Source organism: Rhinolophus sinicus, linkage group LG03, assembly GCF_036562045.2.
Source record: "Rhinolophus sinicus isolate RSC01 linkage group LG03, ASM3656204v1, whole genome shotgun sequence".
In the NCBI taxonomy this organism is placed as follows: Eukaryota; Metazoa; Chordata; class Mammalia; order Chiroptera; family Rhinolophidae; genus Rhinolophus; species Rhinolophus sinicus.
Window position 1 is genome coordinate 96,300,433 of NC_133753.1, and position 23,665 is coordinate 96,324,097.

The 23,665-nt window shown below is 37.3% G+C and overlaps 1 protein-coding gene and 1 pseudogene across 1 annotated transcript in view; one reads left to right on the forward strand and one right to left on the reverse strand.

The window, feature by feature from the left end:
- The window catches only part of ARIH1 (ariadne RBR E3 ubiquitin protein ligase 1), a 103,396-nt gene that overhangs the window by 6,063 nt on the left and 73,668 nt on the right, over window positions 1-23,665 (forward strand). The window lies entirely within an intron of this gene.
- On the reverse strand, window positions 5,718-6,274 carry LOC109449554 (coiled-coil domain-containing protein 117; annotated as a pseudogene).

The following is a 23,665-nucleotide window of genomic DNA, read 5'->3' on the forward strand; positions in this document are numbered from 1 at the left end:
CTAGCCCTGTATTACCCCACAATTTAGTGGCTTAAAAACAACAAACATTGTTCACAGTTTCTATGGGTCATGATTCTGGGTGCAGCTTAGCTGGATGCCTCTGACTCAGGGTCTCTTCATATGAGGCTACAACCAAGGTATCAAGGAGGATTGCAGTTCTCAAGGCTTGACTGGGGGAGGATCCCCTTCCAAGATCACTTCTGTGGCTGTTGGCAGGCCTCAGTTTTTCACTGGCTGGTTGTTGGCCAGAGACATCAGGTCTTTGCCATGAGGGCTTCTCCATAAAGTGACTTATAACACAGTAGCTTATTTCCTTCAGAGCAAGGAGTCTTAAGAGCCCCCGAGATGGAAGCAACAGTCTTTTTATAACCTCATCTCAGAAGTGACATCCCATCACTTTGCCATATTGTACTTGTCGTGAGTAACTGAATCCAGCTCATACTCAAGAGGAGGGGATTACTCAAAAGTGTGAAGACCTGGAGGGAGGAGTTCTTGGTGCCACCTTAATATATGTATACCTGGCTCAGTCGAGAGATGAATGACAACTATTGTGTGATGCTTATCTATCCAGTCAATTTCTATACTAATGGGAGGGCATAGTAGTTTGGATTTTTTATTTTGGATTAACCATAAATTATTTGTATTTGGCTTTGCAAAGCACTATTATCCCTTTAAATGATAAGCATTCCTAATTACCTTTCAGTGGCTCAGATTAAACAATAGCTTGCAGTCTGTTAGATTTGGCAGAAATTTGAGATTCTTCAGTCCACTGATTTTTTTTTTTTTTTTTAACTTTAGCTACATAGCAGAATTACCTGGGGATTTTTTTCATCAAACTTTTTGCTTTGAAATAATTAGAGATTGACATGCAGTTGCAAGAAATAATGCAGAGAGGTCCCACATATCCTTGACTGATTTTTCTGCAGTGGTAACGTCTTGCAAAACTAGAGCATAATATCACAACCAATATGTTCAGTTGACACAGTCTTCTTATTCAGATTACTTTACCTGAGGATTTTTAAAGATACAGGCACATTGGTCCCACCCCAAACTAAAAATGGTCCCTGGGAGATTGGACCAGGCAGTCATTGAACGAAAATCTTCCCTTCCTTGGATTATTTTAATGCACAGCCCTGTTCTTGCCTAATGTCTCTAAAGAATCCTTTGTGTAACATTCCACTCTCTGCTTAACTAAAAATAAATAACAGTGAGCTGTTTTGTAATATTGCTCATTCTAATGTTTAACTCTTGATTTTTTTTTTAAATGGAATTAAAAATGCTTGTATGTTCACTTATACACATTGTTCCTAGGGTGGCCCTTTGGATGAAAAAAACACTTTTTTAAAAACGTAATTATTGTTTTGGAAGCTTGAATGAAAACTTTTCTTCCTGAAGTTAATCATCAGTCCCCCTTTCTCCATTTCTTTCATGACAATGAACCTATATCTTTAATTATGCACGATGCCTAGTTCTCTGTTTAACATTAGGTATTGTCTTTTAATAGGCATCTTATCACAGGCCCTTAACTTTGCTTGGACTTTAACTATACACACACATGTCATCCTTTGATCTTGACATTATGTTACCATGTACTTTTATAAATAGCTTCATTATTCCCTTTAAATAGTGGGATAAGCAGAAGGATGAAAATTTATTTAGGGTGACATTTGAAAATCACTTACTAGGTGAGAGAATGATCTATAATCAGACTTCTAATCTGGGATGACCAGCTCCTTTGGGGCCCATAGAGATAGTGGTGGAAGTCCTTGCCTTGTTTTCAGTGTTTTAAAAAGCTGAATGTATTTAAAATGAAGCAAAACAAAACTGCCAAAACTAATTAAAATGTGGGCCAATGTTGAATCTTCAATTCCAAAAGAACAACACATTTTATAGAGTCCATAGATTTCTATAGTCATATATAATTTAAGTTTCTTCCTAAATTTTTGCTGTCTTCCCAAATTCTCATTCACCCAGTGATACGTGGTCATGGGTTTGATCTTGAATAATGTCACATTTTTTGATGTATTGTGGTACATAGTAGATGCCTGAGTGGTAGTTTGGTGTCCCAGAGGCAGCTTAAAAATTCTGATTGATCTCACTGATCCTCATTGCTGTGGCAGGTTAACTTTTTAGAGCCCGACTTATTTTAATTTTTAAAAATGAGAATGCTGGTATTAAGGCCAATAGGTTGTGAGGATTTAAACGAGAAATGCCAAATACTGTGCTGGGAGTTTTCCCATGTAATTTTTAAAAAGCTATAAACATTGTTCAGTAGCATTTTTCCTTTTCGCTGTGTTCCACTTAAAAGAAGTGTCACAATTGACCTGACACTTAATACATTTTGGCAGAAAGTACAGCAGATAATGAAGTATTAGGTAACATTTCCTTAGTACTAAAACATTTGTTTAGACAATGCTAAGAATAGCTGTAATCCCAGGCACTTCTCCCCAGGCTTGCTTTGTTATCTCCTTTGAAACTATTATTAAGTCTAGTCCAGATTCCTTAACAGGGCATTCATGGCTTCCCCATCTTGATGTTAGCTAATGTTTTCAGTTTTATTTGCTGCTATTCGGAGTTCTCCCACCACCCTCATTGCACTACTTATAATTCCTTCATATATAATACACCTTTATGTTTTCCAGTTTTTGTTCAAGCTGGCCCTTCTTGTAATATTCTCTTTCTAACTGCTCATGTACTCCTATGCAGACCCTGCTCAGATATTACCATGTCTTTTTCTAGGTCCCTCTCCTCTACCTTTCCAATGCTTCCTTATCTATGTTTGCATAGTATTTCATACAGTGTTTGAGGTTGTACTGTAGCCATCCCAGTGCCTAAATGTCTCTCGCTAGCTGGACATGAGGGCTGTGAGGGGTGAGAGCGGAGTCTTCATCCACAGCACGTGGCACACGAACTGCCTGACATAGTAGAGAGTCAGTAAATACTTGCTGAAGTTTGTCCTTGTCTAGTAAATGCTTGCCGCTTTGTTTTCCTTATCTGTAAACTAAAGGGAGGTGGACAAAATTTTCCTCTGGCACTAATAAATTATTTTATTTCTAGACAATGCCACAGTAATAGTATAAGAAGATGACAACAGAAAAGTGTTTAAATTTCAAGAGGACAAACTTTTTAAGGCCTTTGAACGTAATTGTGACCTGTTTGTTTATTTTCAGTTATGAAGTTTTACTGAAAACAATAAAATACAGAAACACCACATTCTCATTTTAGAGTAAAATTGACAGCATTTTCCAGAACTTTCCTAGTACTGCACCATTCTTATCACTATTGAAAACAAAACCAAGGTCCAGATCCAAAATAATTAATGAATTTGCCAGTAAACATTCTTCTCATGGTTCTAGTTATTTTTTTAAAATTTACATTTGCACCTTTTCTAGAATGAGTAGTTTCGTTTTGTTTTAAAAGTTGACTGATTGGTATTTATGAGACGTGGACTTCCTTTCTTCATTTTAACAACAAAAAACCAGCTCAAACTCAGAGGAAATATGTATTTGTTCATTAAAGCTCACCTGCTTTAGATAATTTTTTCTCTTCATACTTAGCATAGAAAGCCAGTCAGTGTTTGATCCATGCTGCAAAAGCTGTACAAACTGAAAAGACCTATTATTCCTCTAGGGAAACCTTAAGGCAAAAGCACAAAGCCTTAGCTACAAATGAAAAACAAAGCCGAGATGTGGGGACTGGAGTCGGCGCACGTGGATACGCAGCACAGGGATGAAGAAGACAGTTTTTGTACAAACATATGCAAGAAGTTTAAAAAGAGCATTAAATACCATTTTCCTTTAGAAATAATTGTCATGTCAGGAAGCTTTACAAAACAAGTTCTGTTTGGATTTTAGTCAACAGGATCCTAATTCTCTCCTCTTTACCAATGGTATCAGAGCCGTATTTGGGGGCTTGTCTTTCCTTTTCATTGTACAGACCTTTGATCAGAGGCCTGCCCAACAATTCCTATAGGAGACAATCATTGTGTCTGGGTTCTTGGGAAAGCTGTCACCTCCCCTTCCACCCGAACACTAGGACTAACTCTAAATTCTGGGCAGTCACTTCATGTTTTTTTGTTATACTAGAACAAATTTTTTAGCATGAAGATTTCTTCAAGGCTACAAACTTTGAGAGTTGGTCTCATTAAAAATGATCTAAAGGCAGGAGTTTCTAAAATGGCATGAAGCAAACACTTGCAGATTTCAACAGAATACAGTTTACTCATCTCTGAATCTGAGATTAAGAAACTTAACTGGTTTCCAACTGGTTTTAATACTGGTTTGAAGTTCGAATAATTTTACTGTGTAGACATTAAATATTTTGTTTAAATATTAAACAATTAAATCTTTTCCTGACTATCCAGACAGAAATAGAGAAAGCAGGAACGAAAGGCAAGAGCAGAAACAGCCCAGTTAACAGACTTGTGACTTCTATGCCATCTGTAATGGGGAGGGATTTCAGCCTAGGTCTAGAAAATGCTTGGCAGTTAGTTTCTAAAAAGTTACCTCTACTTGACATAAACCATTTTTCCCCCCCTACGCAAGGTATCTATCTGATTCCTACAAAGGGGGAGGAAACCCAGAAAACAAAAAGAACTGGGATGGTCTCTTGTTGTGTGATGAAAAGGCCGGTATTACACTATTACACTCATTTAATAAGTTACAGGGGATGTTCTGTAGCACTAAAGAATTGTCATTTTACTTTGCACTGCCGAGTCCTTGCCACACAGAAGAGTTCTTCCTGAGAAATAAAAACTTCAATCCTGGTGCTCCCCAAATGACACCTTCAGCTGGTTTAGGTCCTCAATGAAGATATCCTGCTAGCAGGAAGCTATTCTCTACTAACTTTAGGCTACTACACAACAGTTGAAGCACCAGGCAAATAAATTGGCTATTTCAGTAAATCTCAATGTCGCCTGCTCATGTGTTCTCAGTTAATTATTCCGTCATTGCTTTCTAAATTAACATTAAAAACTCAACTTGTACCTGATACAGGTACAACCTTTTTGTAACTACAGAAGTTATCGATGCTGGGCTTAGCTGACGGCACTTCCTCGGGATTACCTAATGGATGCATGTGGGTCACCTCAGAATCTTTTAAAATGTCACTCACAGTTAATTAAGTTATAAACATTAGAGTACCTGGGCTTATCAATTATGCAAGGGAAACAAAGGAGCAACAGTAGCACAAGGCAAGAAAAGCCTCAAAGGAAAACGCTTTTCTTTGTATTTTCATTGCATTTTCAGAGGCAGAGAGGTGAGCCGCAATGCTACTGGCTATTTAATCAGTATGACTACACTGAATTGATAATATGCAAGTTTCAGAGCCTCTTAAATTTCTTAGCAATAGGCTTAAGCTACTGCTTTCTTCCCTCCTTGTCCCCAATCATAAATACTTACCACTGTAAACAGAGCTCATAGCTACAGATGAAGTTATGACTCAACTGTCAAGGAAAGGTTGTAGTAGGAGAATCCTTTCTTAATGTGTGGTTTTCAACTCAAGTGTCTGAGTATTCACCAAAATATATGAATGGTTTAGACAATGTGACAGATTATTTGTCATCCTTACACATAAAGCTTCTATACTTGCCTTTGCAGGCTGTAATCTCACATTAATAATCCCTCTAGAAAACAGCTTTTCCCTTGAGAAAAGCTTCCTTGGCAGAAAGTTGAATACAAGACATGGCTACCCAAAATGAGAGTCTGCCATTCCCCCATAGCAGGCAGAGATATTATTAATATTACACCCGTTACATTCAAGTACCTCTACTATATAAGCATGCCCACAACTAAACACATGAGCCTTCCAAAATTTAATACCTTTAGTATAAAAACAGGTTTCTAGAGTCCCATTTGTTTGCAAGTACCTGTCTCCCAGCTATTGTAAATAGGTATCCCTGTTTGCTGAGGTTCCAAGAACAGCTCAGTTCTCCTAGGGAAGGCTGTGCCAGCAGTGGCATGCTTAGCTTGGCTGTCTCCTGTGTCGCTCTTACCATTAGGTGGTGGCTTTGGCTTATCAGAAAGGAGTTCAGGGAGAGGTTCCCAGGGCACAAGCTCCATGGAAGCGCCACGGCTGATGGACACCATCATTTCCTTCGTAAAGATTTATCACATTCCCTCTCCAAACCTGTTTTCATGGTATCAGAAAGGTCAAGACTGGGGACATGGTTATTACTTCTGTCAGCTTCATCTTCGTCTTCATCAGTTATCCTGTCCTCAATTTCCTGAAGCCTCCTGGCAGCTTCTCACTGTGGTTCTACCGTTGTCTGATCCATTTCTTGACAGCTAACATGCCAGGTGCAGAAAGGCCATTAGTACATAGATTTACCCATGACCCTCTATCTCCTGATATGTGTGCATAAGGAGTCCAGTCATTAGCACCAGCACAGAGCCCTGCTTCAGTTGGCCTTTTCTTACTGGACGGTCATCCTCCTGCTTTAGCTTGTGTTTCCTTTTACAGGGAACTGAAATGCGGTGCTTCCGCCTGGGCAGCTCCTGGTGGCGCGGGATCCTGGCCGCGGGAGCTTGGGGCCGTCTGCCCTGGGTGGGAAGGCCGGGTTAGGGAGGCCACTCGGGAGGCTGCCGAAGGGCCAGCCGAGTGACCGCAGCCCTGGCCGGGAGATGTGGAGGTTGCTCCTGTGACCCCAGCCGTGCGCGTCCCCGGGCCCGACCGCTGCAGCCACAGGGACTGCCAGCAGCTCACTGCCCAGGCGCCCGCCTCTCTTATGCGGGGGGCCCTGTTAGTAATAAACTTCATTTATAATGTGCTACGTGGTATTCCCTGGCACTTTACATAAACTAACAGTGATGTTAAAAACAATTGAGCCACTCTAATACAGTAGTTTTCAAAGTATGGTCCATGAAAGTAAAACTGTTTTACCATACTAGGACATTATTTGTCTTTTTTAATGTGCTGACATTTGTCCTGATGGTACAGAAGCAATGGGTGGAACCTTAGCACAGATCAAACAGTAGCACCAACTATACTGGTAGTTATTCACTGTATTCTTCACTGCCACACATGAAAAAACACCAGTTTTATTTATTGTCCTGGATGAAGCAGTAAAAATTACTAGTTTTATATCCTTTCCATTAAGTACATATCTTAATAGCTTATGTGGCAAAATTGGAGGTATGCATAAAGCACTGCTGCATACTCAAGGATAGCGGTTGTTACAGAAAAAAGCATTTGTACAGTGGTGTGATTTGTGAGCTGAACAAGCTGCTTGTTGGGTAGAACACCATTTTTATGAATGAAAGAATGACAAACCTTATTTCGACAAATGGCAAATAAATATGGTAAATGTTTCTTCAAATGAATGAAATACACCTGGCATTTCAAGGAAAACTGCTTACAATATTTGGTGCCAATAATAAAATTTATAAAGTTTCTAAATGAAAATTAGAATTTTGGAAAACGTATAGCTTCCTAGTACTTAAAAACTTCTGATGAGATATTGTATAATAAGCTATATTAATATTTAGACGATCTGCATAATATAATGAACCAATATTTTCCAAATGACCAATTTTCCAGTGACCAGTTGTGATATTTTACAATCATGCATTGGTAATTATCCATTCAAAGCACAAGATATAAACCATTGAATTTTAATATAACAGGAGTATGAAAAGTTCTTTGATATCGTTTCAGATTCTGCCTTGTAACTAGCCTTTAAGAAACTGCTGCTTTTTGAATTTTGGTGTAATATCAAAAAGAATCCCTAATTATTTGAAAAGGCTATGGAAGTACTTCTTTTTCCAACTATGTATCTTTGTGAGGCCATATTTTCTTTATTCTTTAAACAAAACAACATATCCAAGAGATTTAATGCAGAAACAGATATGAGAATCCTGTTTCTAGTTAGTTAAGTATCAAAGACTTTTCAAATAATGTAAAATAGTACACTCATCTCTTTAAATTTTTGTTTTAGAATGTATACTTTATTTTTATAAAAATGTTTTTGTATTAATGGAGTTTATTACTATTGTTTTTAATGAATTTAAATATTTTTAAAATTCTCAGTTTTAATATCTAACGTAAATATTGATAGTTATAGTTCACATAAACAAAACTCTTTGTCATCCTCAATAATTTTTACGATGAAAAGGGGTTCTGAGACCAAATAGTTAGAGAATCACTGCTCTGATGGTTTGAATCGTTAAGAAAATATAATGTAGTCTTGCAAGCAGATGTGACTAACCACACTATATGAGTTTACTATAAATCAGCAAAGGGTTATAAACTACAAATTAAGAAGTGTTACTGATTAATCAGAAACGTTTATATATAAGCTGTATTAGATGCTTTGGGGGTGTTAGCCGAAATATTAAGCTCTGTACTTAAATAAACACTAGGAAATATGAATCATAAGATATGACTAATTGGGGAGCGATGAATGGAAGCTTAATTTTTTCAAGGAGGAGCTAGCAGAGATACCACCTGACATATACTCCATTTTGTTCATATTCAGAGTTCTTACATTAAGGTGAAAACTCTGTGTCCAACTAAAAAGGAAAAAGACGAAAGCTCTATGAGAGCAGCGGCTTTGTTTTATGTATCGCTGTATTCCCAGTGCCCAGAGCAACCCCTGGCACCTAGAAGGCGATTAGTAAACAGTTTTTGTATAAATATTTTTATTTCACCTTTTTTGAAGAATATTTTTATCATGTATATAAATTTAGGTTGTTAGTTTTCTTTCAGCACTTTAAAGATACTTTGGTTTTCTGGATTCCATTGTTTGTGGTGGGACGAAGCTAATGAGTCTTCAGTCTGGGTGCCTGTGAGATGTTTTACTTTGTCTTTGAAAGACTGATAGAAAATTATTAATGTGTCTAGTGATTTTCTTTGTGTTTATCTTGTTCTGGATTTTCAGATCCTTTTGAATATGTGGGGCTGATGTCTTTTTTATCAGTTTTGGAAATCCTCAGTTCTGCCTTCTTTATCTCCATTCCTTTCGAGACTCTCGTTATGCCTCTATTAGAGCTTATTACGTTTCATGTGTCCATACTTTTTTGTTTCTCTTACATCCTCTTTCCTCTGTCGTTCAGTGTGCATATTTTTTGTTGATTTATCTGCTGGATCTCCAGATCTGTCTTCTCTGTGTCTCATCTGCTGTTGAATACCTCTTCATTAGTTCACAATTTCAGATGTTGTATATTTCAATTCTAGAGTTTCCATTTAATTCTTTTTTTATAGATGCTAATATTCTGGTGATTTCTTTTTTATGTTTTCCATCTTTTGCTCTATTTCTCCAGCATGTTAATCATATATTCTTAAAAGTTTATCAACTAACTGCAGTATTCAAATTATGTTAGTCTCTTCATACCTTTTTTTCTTTCTGTTTTCAGTCCTGTGTTCCTGTCATTTGGCTTACTTTTGATTGCAATACCATACATTGTGTATAAAATATTTTAGAGATTCTGGATAATGATAGATTCCTCCAAAGAGGATTTTCATTTTCTGATTGGTGGTAAATGGTCACCTTGATCTAATAAGGCTGAGTTATAGCCCTGTTCATTTTCATCGTATCTATAATCTGCCACCGGTTCTTTAGATTCTTCAGATTCTTCAACTACTGTGTTTCCCCGAAAGTAAGACCTAGCTGGATAATCAGCTCTAATGCGTCTTTTGGAACAAAAATTAATATAAGACCTGGTATTATATTATATTATATCATGTTACTTACACCCGGTATTGTATTGTATTGTATAATATAATACCCTTAAAATAAGACTGGGTCTTATGTTAGTTTTTGCTCCAAAAGACGCATTAGAGCTGATTGTCCGGCTAGGTCTTATTTTCGGGGAAACACGGTAAGAACCTGATGTATTCTCAGCAGCCCCTCCTTTAGGGGGTCTCAAACCTTAACCTTTGTTTCCTAGACTGCTGGACTCACCACTCTGCTTTTCTTTCAGAGGCTTTTTTACCTTTAGATTTTTCATCTTGGCCCGCACAATCCCAGGTTTCAGCAGATGTCCTGAAGGGGAAGACTGACCATTCTTTGAGATACCCCTTCAAGTCTCAGTATTAGTTTCCTTTTGTTGCCATAAGTTATCTCAAATTTACTGACTTAAAACTATACAAATTTATTATCTTACAGTTCTGAAAGTTAGAAGTCCAAAGTGAATTCACTGGGCTAAAATCAAGGTGTTGGCAGGCTGTGTTCCTTCTGGAGGCTCTAGGGAAGAATCTGTTCCCTTTTTGTCTTCAAGGGGCTGCCTGCGTTCCTTGGCTTACGGTTTTTCACTCCATCTTCAAAGTCAGCAGTATAGCAGCTTCAAATCTCCCTGACTCTGACCTCCACTTTCTCTCTCTTCCTCCACTTTAAAGGACCCTTTGATTACATTGGGGTGACCTAGGTAATCAGGACAATGTTTATTTTTAAGGTCAGCTGATAAAGCGGCAACATTAATTCCCTCTTACCATGAACATAACATTCACAGGTTCCAAGTACTAGGATGTGATCATTGTTGGTGGGGCTCACTGTTCTGTCTCCCACTAGCACCCTCTGTGGTGGATTATCTTCAGTCTCCTACTTGCTGTCAGAATTTGCAAGTGACCCCAGAGTGAAAGCCACTTCTGTTGTTGGGTCACCAGCTCCTCTAGTTCTTGTTGGCTCAGCTGCTCTCTGCTGCCTTCAGACAGATGATTTCTGGATGTTATCTGGCTTTTTTAGTTCTAGATGGGAATGCTGCCTTACCTGTTAGCTACTCTGACCCACCTGGAAGGGGGCGATAAATATTTTTAAAATCATTGAATACCCTTAGTTTATGGGTTATGGCTTGGGAATTTTTGAAGCTTGCATTCTGTAGGAGCAAGCAACCACTTTGTGGACTGAGCATGCAATTTTGAACTTGGAGTGCAGCTAGAAAGTATGTCATTTTAAAGATTGGAGTAAGGATCTGTCTGAGACGCAGGAAAATAACAGGTTGGAGGGGGAAAAAAGATGTAATTTACTCATTTTTATGTCAGACAGAAGTGTTAATAATAGCTGACATTTATGGAATATGTTAGGTGTTTGTGTATTCATTTGTTATGAAATCTCAAGGAAATAGCATTATCTCCATTATATAGATAAGTAAATTGAAATTAGAGAGGCTGAGAAATAGGTTTCTCAGAGAAACTTCGAGTTTCTCTGTTAGAGACTGGTGGAGGAAATTGAAACACCGGGTCTTTTTGACTTTTAGAAGTACAGGCTTTTTCTGCTATATCAGTTTTTTTCAGACTTTAGTTGGGCTTTTTGACTAAACCAAATTCTTGTACTTAAGTTTTCTCTGTATACTGAAAACAGTAGTAAAATAATCTTTCATTGTAGCTAATTGACTCTGATTTTAGATGAGTCCCTTTAGGTTAGTTATTTGTTGCTCGGTAACAAATTACCCCAAGTGGCTTGTTGGGATTTAAAATAACACACATTTATTATCTCATAGTTTGAGTGGCTTAGCTAGGTGCTTCTGGCTCCCAGGGTCTTTGAGGAGCTTGTAGTCATCCTGTCGACTGAGGCTGCATTTATCTGCCGGCTTGGTTTGGGTGGAAGAGCTGCCTTCAAGATGCCTCACTCATATGGCTGTTAGTAGGCGGCCTCATCAGGTCTTTATCACTAGATGTTAGCTGGCTTCGCCCAAAGCAAGTAATCAAAGAGAGCAAGACAGATTCCATAATGTTTTTTGTGACCTAGACTTTGGAAGGCATATTTTGTGATTTTGGCAATGTCCTGTTGGCTGCTCAAGTCAGCTCTATTCACTGTGGGAGGTGACTATACAAGTACCAGGAGGTAGGGATCGCTGGGGCCACGTTGGAGGCTGGCTACCCACAGGTGCCATGTAAAGGAAGGGTGAGATACAGGGGTATGGTGGGAAGGCTAGATGTGAGTTCCACGGTCATGAGGGTTTTTTAAAAAAATGATGTTATGCTTAGTGAGTAATAAAAAGTCAACTTGAAAGCCCTCCAAACTGAGTATAGGGTGCCTCCTTTTGCATAGTGCAGTAGGTTTCACCTAAATCAGTATTTACAAATTTCTTCCATATGTGGGACAAGTATTTATAAAGCTCTTAAGTATATGACGATTACTTGTCCATTTAATTCGCATTTTATCAATTTCATAAAACTCTGTACTTTATAATCTAGGTCGAGAGTCTGGTCCCATCTATAATACTAAATGTGACCTCAGACTGAATCAGTCTCTACTCTGAATCTGCCCTTGCAAAAGTAAAGGTTTGGACTTGATGATTTTCAAAGTTTTTTCCAGTTAGGAAATTCAGGCGAATGCTTTCCAGATAAGAAGCTAAAAGACCAAAGTCTGCTTTCCATCTGATCTAATGCTACTATCTTGAACTTGGTCCTTTTGGATTTTGCTATTCCTAAAATCAGTGTACATCTTCCTCTCACCATGTTCTGCCAAATCTGTCCTCAACCTTTATAGCCATATGCCTCCCCTTGGTACATGTGCTTGGCAGTGGGAGACAGAGATGAAAGGAGAACATTCCTTTCCAGGGCTCCTAGTCTAGGAAGGGGTAGACATGTAAATAAATACCCGATTATAAAGGCAGTAATTCAGGACCCATTATACCCACTTTTATCCATGTGTAGCCTGATCTCAGTTATTTTCTGTCTCTGGACTTGCCCTCGCCAGGTTTTCAAAGTGGTGGGTCTTAGTGTATGTGTTGCCATTTACAGAGTCCCACACCACCTTTTGAAGTGGTTTGAAGTGTTATTTTTACACAGTGTCAGCCCTGGTGTATTTCACTTTTGTTGTGTGTTGATCCCTCTTTGATGTTTGGTTAAGGAAAGCCCTGCCTTCCAGAGTCACTAGTTGGTATTTAGGAAAGAAGGAAAACATTGATCTTTGTGTAGAGAAGTAGAGTTTTGTTAGAAGCTATTAGAAGTTGTTGGAAGGCAGAATCAGAAAAATCAAAAGAGCGTGAAAAGGGTGATATTGATGGAAAGTGGGGCCTTGTGAGTATTATGGTCAGCACAGATTTTTCAGGGAATGCTGAAATGTCTTCTTTTCTTACAGGATTCATCCTATTCAGTTTATGATGGTGTCAGAAATGTTCATACTTGGTCTAAATTTGTGGCCTGAGAGAGTTTACCAGATCTTGAACCGTTCGTGATAAGCGGTGGTGTGTGGGGTGAACTAGGAAATGGTGCTCTGAGCCTCGGGGTCCCAATAACTAGGCTGTAAGAGGATGCAGATTTGTATAAAAGATTCCTTAGCATGATAGGTCAGTGTTTCCATAATTCAACCCCTGTCTGCTTATCTGCCATTTCTTCACACTTATCCCTGCATAGCAAAATAATGAGTATTCCTCTGAAATTTTTCTCTGTGCTTTTGTAAGGCTTTTCCTGTACTTCAAATGCTTTTCCCCTGATAAACTCTTTCATACTTCAGATCCACTTTAAAATCACTTCTTTTTTTCATCCTTCCCTATGAGTGAGGCTCAGAATTTTGTACATACTTTTATTTAAAAAAAAATAACGCTCATCTCTATTATTTACTCTCCCACTAAGTAGACCCTGGAATCCTTAAGGGTAGGATCAATGTGTTTTTGGGATTCCCATTTACCAGAACAGTTCCTGGAACATAACTGATACACAAACTTTGAATAGTCAACATTAAATATGAGAGAGTTTTCTTACTGATTTTTATTATTTATAAAAAATAAGTCTTAGTACTATCCCTATTTTTATCATGTGTGAATTGTTCATATTCCTTGTCTGTTGAGTTCACTGATTAACCTCTTTCATTCTGTAGAATACTATCCTTTTTTTTTTTTTTTTGCTCTTAACCAGTTATTTAAGGAAATATCAGTCATCACAACTATTCGCTGAAGTAGATAGTATTTTTACTATTTTATGGATAAGGAAATTGAGAGTAAGAGGAATTAACTTGCCCAGATTTTCAGAGCTGGGGTCAGAACTCAGTATTTTATATCATTGAATATAAATAAAGCATATGTCAGTATTATTGTCTTTTGTGCTGTGTCTTTCTGTTTGTCTCTCTGGATCCACTGTACCTTTCTCCATCTAGCTCCGTGCCCAGGAGATGGGTTTGTACAGACTGAGTTACTGAGCTTTGACTTGTGACTTCATTGCTGTGACCTATGAATCCAAATAAACAAAAAGAGTAGAGTCAGAAGTCTAATACATGCGCCATTTACACTTGACAGCCTACACATGTACCATCCTCAAGAAAAATTTAAGTCAAAATTGCTGTTACAACATTTACTATTTTCTAGTCCAATGTAAACATTTAAAAACAATAGTTTTAGCATAAAATAATTTCACTCCTTGACCTATGTTATAATATGCATATATATTTTGTAAAATTCATGATTTATTTATGAAATTACAAACTGAGACCAGCGGTCCACAAAGCCCACCGTTCTCCTGACAGAAACACCAGAGATTGTTGCGGAGGTGCTGGATAACCAACGCTTGATATGTTTAAACGGAGCATAGCTTGCTTACTTTGCAAAATATGGAGAAAGTCGTTCTTCTATGAAGTTTTCAGGGGAGCTTACTACTGATACCATTTAAGATCAAATGTAAGGAAACGTCTTTACCTTTCAACCCACTTCAGTTTTTATGGAGCAAAAACTTAGAATGGGCCTGTATTGTTATTTATAATTATATGGAAATAATATTCCTTTGAAAAGAAAGTATATATAATTTTACTCCCAGTTCGACTTTTTAAATGTAAAAATTCCTTTCTTTTGGCTTTTTTATTTTTAAGATTTTTTTTTTTTAATTGGGGAAGGGGAACAGGACTTTATTGGGGAACAGTGTGTACTTCCAGGACTTTTTTCCAAGTCAAGTTGGTGCAGCTCAGCTCCAGGTCCAGTTGCCGTTGCTAGTTGCAGGGGGCACTGCCCACCATCCCTTGCGGGACTCGAGGAATCGAACTGGCAACCTTGTGGTTGAGAGGACACGCTCCAACCGACTGAGCCATCCGGGAGGCAGCTCAGCTCAAGGTGCTGTGTTCAATCTTAGTTGCAGGGGGCACAGCCCACCATCCCTTGTGGGACTTGAGGAATTGAACTGGCAACCTTGTGGTTGAGAGCCCACTGGCCCATGTGGGAATCGAACTGGAAGCTTTGGAAGTTAGGAGCACGGAGCTCTAACCGCCAGAGCCACCGGGCCGGCCCCCTTTTCGTTGGGTTTAAACATTGTATCTGTTTTCTATAATCTCAATTTATATAGCATTAACATATAGCTGGGTCCTTGAAATATATGACCCGTGTCTGAAGCTTGATTTATATTGCATTTTATCCAGCTGTAAAGCTAAAGGGGTGAAAATAGAACTTTAAAATTCACAGAAATCCTCTAGTCATCCTTAGGAATGAAAGTAAATCATTTAAACAATAGCTGAGGAATTAAGGATGAAATAAACTTGTCTAATCTTTGTTTCATACCAGTGTCAAAACAATTTTTGATTCACATAGTCAGATTAACAAAGGTGAAAGGGATCTTAAAGGTTACCCTGGCCTGCTGCTTACCAAGTACTAGCTCCTTGTTACGTGGTCCCTGAGCCTTTCCTTAAACCTGTACAGCGATGTAACCCCCACGGCTGCTTGTAGAAGTGAGCGCATTTCATATTTGGACAGCTCTGATTTGGAGTTCTTCCGTATATTTGTATCTGTCTGTAGCTTTCTACTTGAACCTACGGAGACTACCAATGCATTAAACTGTATCCACACTAGCACTTGTTTAAACGGAGCATAGTTTAACAGAGCGCCCGTGCGAGCACGCGCATGCACACACACACACACACACACACACACTTCAGAATAAAGCTTCTGCTTTACTTATGGATTGTTGATTAGGAAGGTATTTTGGATTCAGACCTGTGCGTGTCTGCTCAAGCAGAGTTACCTAAGGTATAACGCTACAGCAGCACACGTGCACCCTGTTCAGGTAAATAAATAAATGCCAGACGAGTGGAAGGCAGATCGGTTCGTTCATACCCTCTGTGCAGACTCTGGCAGGTTTTGCAGTAAAAAGTGAATAGGTAACTCATATTGATGTTACTGTATTAATAGTTTTGGGGTTTTGAGTTCTGTATATTTCCTCTGACTCTGCATTTATAAAAATAAAAGCAGTTGCTAGACAGCTCTGAGTAATGTTTTCTTCTACCTTTATTCAGCTTCTGGATCAGATTAAGTGAATAATATCCTGAAATTGCAATGCAAACTTCTGATCTTTGTGAATCCTTATTCTGTGTAACCAAAAAATAAGTTGCTTGCTGAGGCCAGTATGACTGAACTCTCCTCAATAACCTCTAATTTTAAAAAAGAGTTTTAAACAGGCTTAGTATTCTAACATTGTTGAATACTTTACAAAAGATTGAAAAACAAAAAAATCTCCTACCGTAGTATCTTAACTACCTGGTTCCCTGTCTCAGAGGCAGCCACTATTATTAATATATACATTCTTAATACTTTTCTCTTAAATGTAGAGAACCTCCACCTTTCCCCACCTCAATTTTGATCCTCCTTTCAAGACCCTAAATATTGTTATAATTATTTTATGGATTTCTGAGGTTAATGGGTTCCTAAAAATAATACTTTAGTTTAACTGGGAAAAGTACTTGATTTTACATATGTGTATATATGTGTGTGTGTATATACATACATACATATATATATATATATATATATATATACATACATACATACATATATATATGTATGTATGTATATACACATGTATATATATTTTAATTTTTATTTTTTTAACCAACTAATATTTCTTTAGCTGCAGTACTGTGCTGGGGATATAGATACTGAACAATTCTTTAAGGAAGCATGTATAAATAAGTTACAGTGCAGTGATAGGTATAACAGTAGAATTACAAGGTCAGAGAAGGAATGTTTAATACTGTTTTCTGGGAAGGACTGATAAATCTTCCCGGTGGAAGTACGTCTGAAGCTAGTTTGAAAAATGAATAGTAGCTCACTAGGCGACTAAGGGTTGGAGATGGCATTCCAGAGGAAGAAGAATAGAATGTACAAAGGCAGAAGCTATTGATGGTCTGGTATGTTCATGAACAATAAAGAATTGAATATCGCTAAAATTATTGGGAAGCAGTGTGGTTGGAGGTGGAGCTGGACAGGTAGACATTTTATGAAAGGCCAGCAAAGTGCTAAATGAGATGAAGTTAGCTCCTTGGGCGAGGTGAAACAACTTGAAACTTTTAAATCAATATGGGATTAGTTTTTAGATGGACCACTTTGCTGATAGTATAGAAAATAGATGAGAATAGATGAGATTAGGAAGCAGGGAGAATAGTGAGAAGTCTATTCATTATAATCTTAGGAAGAAATATATGAAGAGGTTAACAAGGCTGAAATGGAGAGGAAGGAGTGGGATTCAAGGTACTAGGAGGTAGAATCAGTGAGAATTGGTGAATTATTAGGAGACAAGATAGCTTAGTGGTTAAGTCTTTGGCATCATACAGAACTAAGTTATTTCAGCTTTGCCTTTTATCAGCTGTATGTCTGTGTATCAGTTATGTAATGTTGTTTTTCCTCATCTGTAAAGTAAGTATTATAGTGTAGTTGAAGTTTTAAGCAGCCTTCATTTAACTTCCTGGATTAATAGTTCCTCTTCATTCCCTCAGTAAAACAGACTATTTGAGGTCCATGGCAAACTCTCAGCTTGTTGGCCTTCCTAGATAAGTAAAATCAAATGATGAAATTAGCCAGTGACAATGGGCCTCATACTCTATGATGGCATTTATGTGAAATGTCCAGAATAGGCAAATCATAGGGCCAAAAAGTACATCAGTGGTGGTCAGAGGCTGGGCTGGGTAAGGGGAGAATGGGGCGTGACTGCTAATGGGTAGGGGTTTCTTTTGGGGTGATGGAGTGTTCTCAAATGTGACACAACTCTGTGTCACAACTCTGAATGTAATCAAAAGCACTGAATTATATACTTTGAAAGTATTTTACGGTATATGAGTTATATCTGAATAAAGTTGTAGAAAAAAAATCTGATACACATACCTCATTCACATTTCCCCAATTTTGTTCAGTAATGTCTTTTAGAGCTTTTCTTCTTCCAGTCCAGAATTCAGTCAGGGATCATGCATTGCATTTGATTATCATGTCTGTTTATCCAGTCATGTTTTTGAAGGGTTATAGTAAGAAATGTATAAATGGTTAGATCCCCTGGAAATAAAAGGGGAAACATTTTTCCTCAGTCTTTCTTAAATATGTAGCATGGACCTATATTATTTTAGATGCATGTAAAATAAAATATTTGATTAAATTAAAATGGCATTTACATGGGTGTGAGCTTTGGGTGCAGCTTAAGCCAAGCCAGCATTTTGAGATATGTTTCTTAAAAAATAACTTTGAGAAGCTACTTGAATACTTGTTTGAATAGATTTGAGGTAACTGGAGGACAATATCTTTTATTGTCGCTAATTTTGTATATAATGTTTTACCATGACTCCATAATTGGCTTAAATGGCATTATTTTATATTCTTTTATGCCCCCAAAGTTATCTAGATGTGGTGTTAGCAACCATTTTTATAGAGACAGGAAGATGTAGAATGGTGAAAGGCTGAAATACGACTCTTATTCAGTGATTTCACATGTACTGTAATCGTGTAGACCTTGGCATTACAGTGGAAAATTTCTGTGTGTAATAATTGTCATTTTAATTTTGGCATAGAAAGCCTTTGGATGTGATAGTTTCTTGTATGTTAAAAGAGCAACCACTATTTGAAGAAATTATCTGGCATGGTTACAGAAGTACCTGCTATATCTGTAACTGTTGATGGTATTAAAAATACTGATCATTTTGCTTATTGCAGTGGTACCATTTCTACTTGAAAGGGGATAATATGGAAATCAAGAATAGTTTATTTGGGTATATGTATGGGAGGGTTGCAGACATGAAGTTCAGGTATTTTACTACAGAGTATAGGAAGATACATTTTTTCTTCTGGTTTCCCCCGCCCCTTTATATACCTTGATTTAAATTTTTATCAAGTCTGTCTGGCCTTTGCCGCTGTGGCCCATTGATCTGTCCATCTGTCTGTTACAGTGCTTATTGGGTACTTCCAGAAGTATGAATTCAGTGATGCAAAGGACAGGCGGGCTGCCGCAGCAAAGGTAGGACAGAATCATTCCAAAGACAAGTCATTCAAGGACCATTAAACACACATCTGCACGCGTACATATTGGCAGCAAGTACCTCATTCTTTAAGCTCACACTGTTTATCCTGTAAATGTTTATGGGAAGCCTGTTCTGACATGACAAATTTAACATAAATATTTATAAAGGACGAAGTTTTATTATTTATTAAGCCAGAAGCTTACTTGGCACCTAGGCAACAAAATAAATTGGCATTTGCCACTATATTTTTATAAAATGTTGAATAATAGAAGAAATGCTTAAATCTAGGATATTGATGGTGTTTTCCTGATTCATGGACCTGGTTGAAACTGTGGTGACAAAGGATCCCATGTATAAAACTGGGGGAGAAGAAGCAGAAAAGATAGATTGATGTGCCCATGTGTATATATTTATATATTAATGTTTATATATCCGATTCTGGAGTATTTTGATGGTTATAAACTAAAATTTCAAGGTTGTTCATTAACTTCTCCAAGGTAACTTGAGGATTTATATTTAAACATTTGTGCCATTTACTTCAATATTTGTATCCATTTACTTGTTAAATGATAGCAATCCCTGGCTTTTTAAAGTGCTGGGTTAGAATGAGAGCAATAATAGCATTTTTATGCTGAATCCTAAGACCTAGTCACAGGCAGGTTTAAAAATTTCGGCAATACAATGCAAGAAAATGAAATTGAAAGCGTGTATATAAAATGTGAAGTGCTAGGTTGCTTATTTATACTACTTTAGTATTGCTTGTGAAGTAAGGGATTGTAGGGCTAGCTGAATGATGCACAGGTTTGCATCACTTTCTTTGCTGATCAGCTTCTGGAAGAGGCTATGTTTTTCCAAGTAAGTTAATACAGTGTTTCATAAGGCTTCCCAAATGAAAAGGCAGATAAAAGTTTGTGTTTGGTTTTCAGTAATGGTTGCTGGGTTTTCAAATAAGATCTTAAGTATTCATTCACAGCCTAAATTCTGTCCCAAAAGGCTGATGTCAGTAGTTAGTTAACACTTTAAGAAACTATACTGTATTGAGGTCTATCTTTTGAATGTGGAAATGGATTTTGAAGTGAAGTTTCATGGTGTATCATTTTGATTCAGTAGTGTTAAGATGTTTTGGTGTGTTTTAAGGTGGCCCCCACTTTTTTTGTCTTGGAAACCTTTGATTATTACTTTTTTAATTTTCATATTTCATATTTAGTACTTTCTTCCAAATGTATTTTAGGTATTTCATGGTCCAAATAGATCATAAAATTTTTTTAACCTTTTATAGTGTGACAATATTAAAATGAATATTAGTCATGAATCTATTATTTAAAATTATCAGATCTAGCAGTCCAACTCAATATAAAGCAAAATAGTTCTGAATTTTAGAGATGTACATTTATTCTAATCCTGACTGCCACTATTAGCATTTCAAAAGTGACCTCAACTTTTCAGTTTCTTTTTAAAATGCATGTTTGTGGTACCTTTACAAAATTTGGTTAGTCTTTATCTTTGTGAAAGGGGAATCTTAGTAAGGGGCTGAAGATGGGGACTGTTTAACTGGATCTAAATCTTTGTTAAGATTTGATTTTTTTTTTAAGTATGCATTCTTATGTCAATAAATATTCTACAACTGAAATGAATGTAGAAAATAAATGAGTTATATTTGTGCTCTTTTCCACTTCCTAATTCATTTCCACTTTATTCTGCAAGTTGGTATTTTTTCCTTCAACTGTATACTGTGGATTTAAAGTATTTTATCATACAGCCTTAACAGTTTTATCATTTTCCCTCTTGTTGGACATTTTGTTCATTCTATATTGTGTGTCTCCTTCCGTTCCTTTCCCTTTCTAGACCTAACCTCACCTTGGAAGTGGGCTTCCTGCACTTTGGGTAGACATTTACGATTTTTGTAAATTTAAGACCGTTTTCAAAAAAGGTTATTGAGTTTACACCAACAGTGTGTGAACTGTCATTTTCTCTACACCCTTGCTGACACTATTAAGAATCCTACAATTTTCATTAGTCTGTTATAGCATATATCACCAGTTGTTTTAACGTTTCTCTGAATTGCCTTTTCAAATCCTTTGTACCATTTCTTAATCAGTTTTTAATGTATGGTAGTTATTGTAGCTCTTCTCTGCAATCTATTCTCTTTTGTAAAAATAGTAATACATGTATGTGGTAAAAATGAAAAAGGTATTAATTCTTTAAATGAGAGTATATTTATAACTTTAATACACTTCTTTGCTTTTTCATCTTTCGATATCTCTTCTCTCTTTCTTCCTTCACCTTTGAGAATCCCACTTTATCTCAGCTATATTTTTATGTTATCAAAGTCCTTTTGCCTTGTGCTCATAAAGCCAGCCAAGTGTTAATTTAATTTGCTCATAGCTTAAATTTGAAAGTGACATTATTGAACAGTGTTTGTGATTATAATATCTAAGTCGTGTATTAGAATGATTATTATTATTACTTTTTTTTAATGGGCCTAATATCAAATGCTGAGAACAGTGCTTCCGGTATCAAGGTCATTTGGATTGTGCTCATACTCCTGGAGCCCTCTGTCCTGCTTCTCTCTAATTAGGATGCTCTTCCCACTGAGCTGCTCATGTAGCCGACAGCGGTGAACCTGGCATCACTGTTCTCCTTAGTCAGAACCTCTGTTTCTTAGATTTATGTCTGTTTCGTGGTTTTATCTCTTTTTGCTGGACTGTATCCTCAATTTAACTTGTATATAACTTTTCTTAGGCTATTACCCATTGTGGCCCTGATACTGTCTTTAATATGCCTTTAAATTTGGTTGCTAGAATGGCTAGCTGGGAAACTAGATTGGAATGTTTATAAAAGATTGACTATTATTAATAAGTAATACCAATCTGGTTATCATTTTCTTATGACTTTTCTTTTTCATTTTTATTTTTTTAAGTTTCCGCCTTTTATCTTTGTCCTTGGTGTTCTGGAGAGATGTGTGTGAATCTTCTGATTAATTGTGTTGGGCCCTTACTGGACTCTTAACTGGAAGACCTGTGTCCTTTTAAAGTTTTGGGAAATTAACCTCTAGTACTGCATTGGTAATTTCCTTCCCTCTCCTCTGTTTCTGGAATTCCTGTTAGTTGATTGTTAAAAAACAATGGATAGTGGCTTAAATAAAAAGGATGATAAAATGATACAAGCAAGATTGGGGGAAGGGTGCATGTGGGAGTGCTAAATCTTCACTTTCACATTAGGAAGGCGATAGTTGCTCTCTTTCCGTTTTAGATATTATCTCTCTGAGCATAAACATTTTTGATAAAAGTAAACACAAAAGAAACAGCAAAAATAAATTAAAATTGGTGGCTTCAGAGAATTGGAAATTAGCGACTGAGATGTGGCAAAGAAGTTTGTTAAATCTGGAGGTTACTATTAATTTCTAAAACTATGCACATACATTAAATTTAAAAAAAAATTTAAACAGTGATTCAGTGCAATCCCATCATCAAAGGTGATATCTTCATTCTCTAAAATTCCCTCAGCAAATACATGTAGACGTGTTCTTAGCCAAACCTTCATGAAGGAAGATTCCAGTTGTATATGCCACGTGTTCCTCTTTCATGATTCTTAATCACTGAGCTGTATATATATATATTTTTAAGATTTCATTGGGGAAGGGGAACAGGACTTTATTGGGAAACTGTGTGTACTTCCAGGCCTTTTTTCCAAGTCAAGTTGTTGTCCTTTCAGTCTTAGTTGTGGAGGGCGCAGCTCAGCTCCAGGTCCAGTTGCTGTTGCTAGTTGCAGGGGGTGCTGCCCACCATCCCTTGCAGGAGTCGAACCGGCTACCTTGTGGTTGAGAGCCCACTGGCCTATGTGGGAATCGAACTGGCAAGCCTTCGGAGTTAGGAGCATGGATATCTAACCGCCTGAGCCACCGGGCTGGCCCCTGAGCTGTGTATTTTGAGAATAATTGGCAAGTGAACGTGCTGGAGATGTACGTGTCCTTTACAGCGTGGTTATACAACTTTGCTTAAATGGTACAGGAGTATGTTTGTGTTTATTTCAAGATCGTTTGGATTTATGACTACTATTTGAGTGTTAAAGAAATTTACAATAGCTTTCTTACAGGGTTTTTCTTAGAAAACATTTGTGAGATGCAAATTTATGTACACCTCCATGCTCTTAAAATAAGCACTATTTTCACATAATCTCACTTGTTTATATTCTAAATTTTGTGTAGCATGCAAACATATAAAGTACGAGGTGTGATCAGACAATAATGGTGAATGTTTGAATAAAAAAAATTTATTACAGTAAAAGACACATTGCCATTAATCCTCCTCAGAACACTCCCCCTTGCCTCGAACACACTTGTCCCATCGTGCTTGCTGCGTTCTGAAGCAGTTCTGGAAGTCCTCTTTCGTGGGTGTCTTTAGTTGCGCTGTCGTGGCTGCCTCCATGTCCTGAATTGACTTGACTGGGGAAGAGCCAGAAGTCGCATGGTGCCAGATCCAGTGAATAAGGTGGATGAGGACACACCGTAATGTTTGTATTTGACAGAAATTGCTG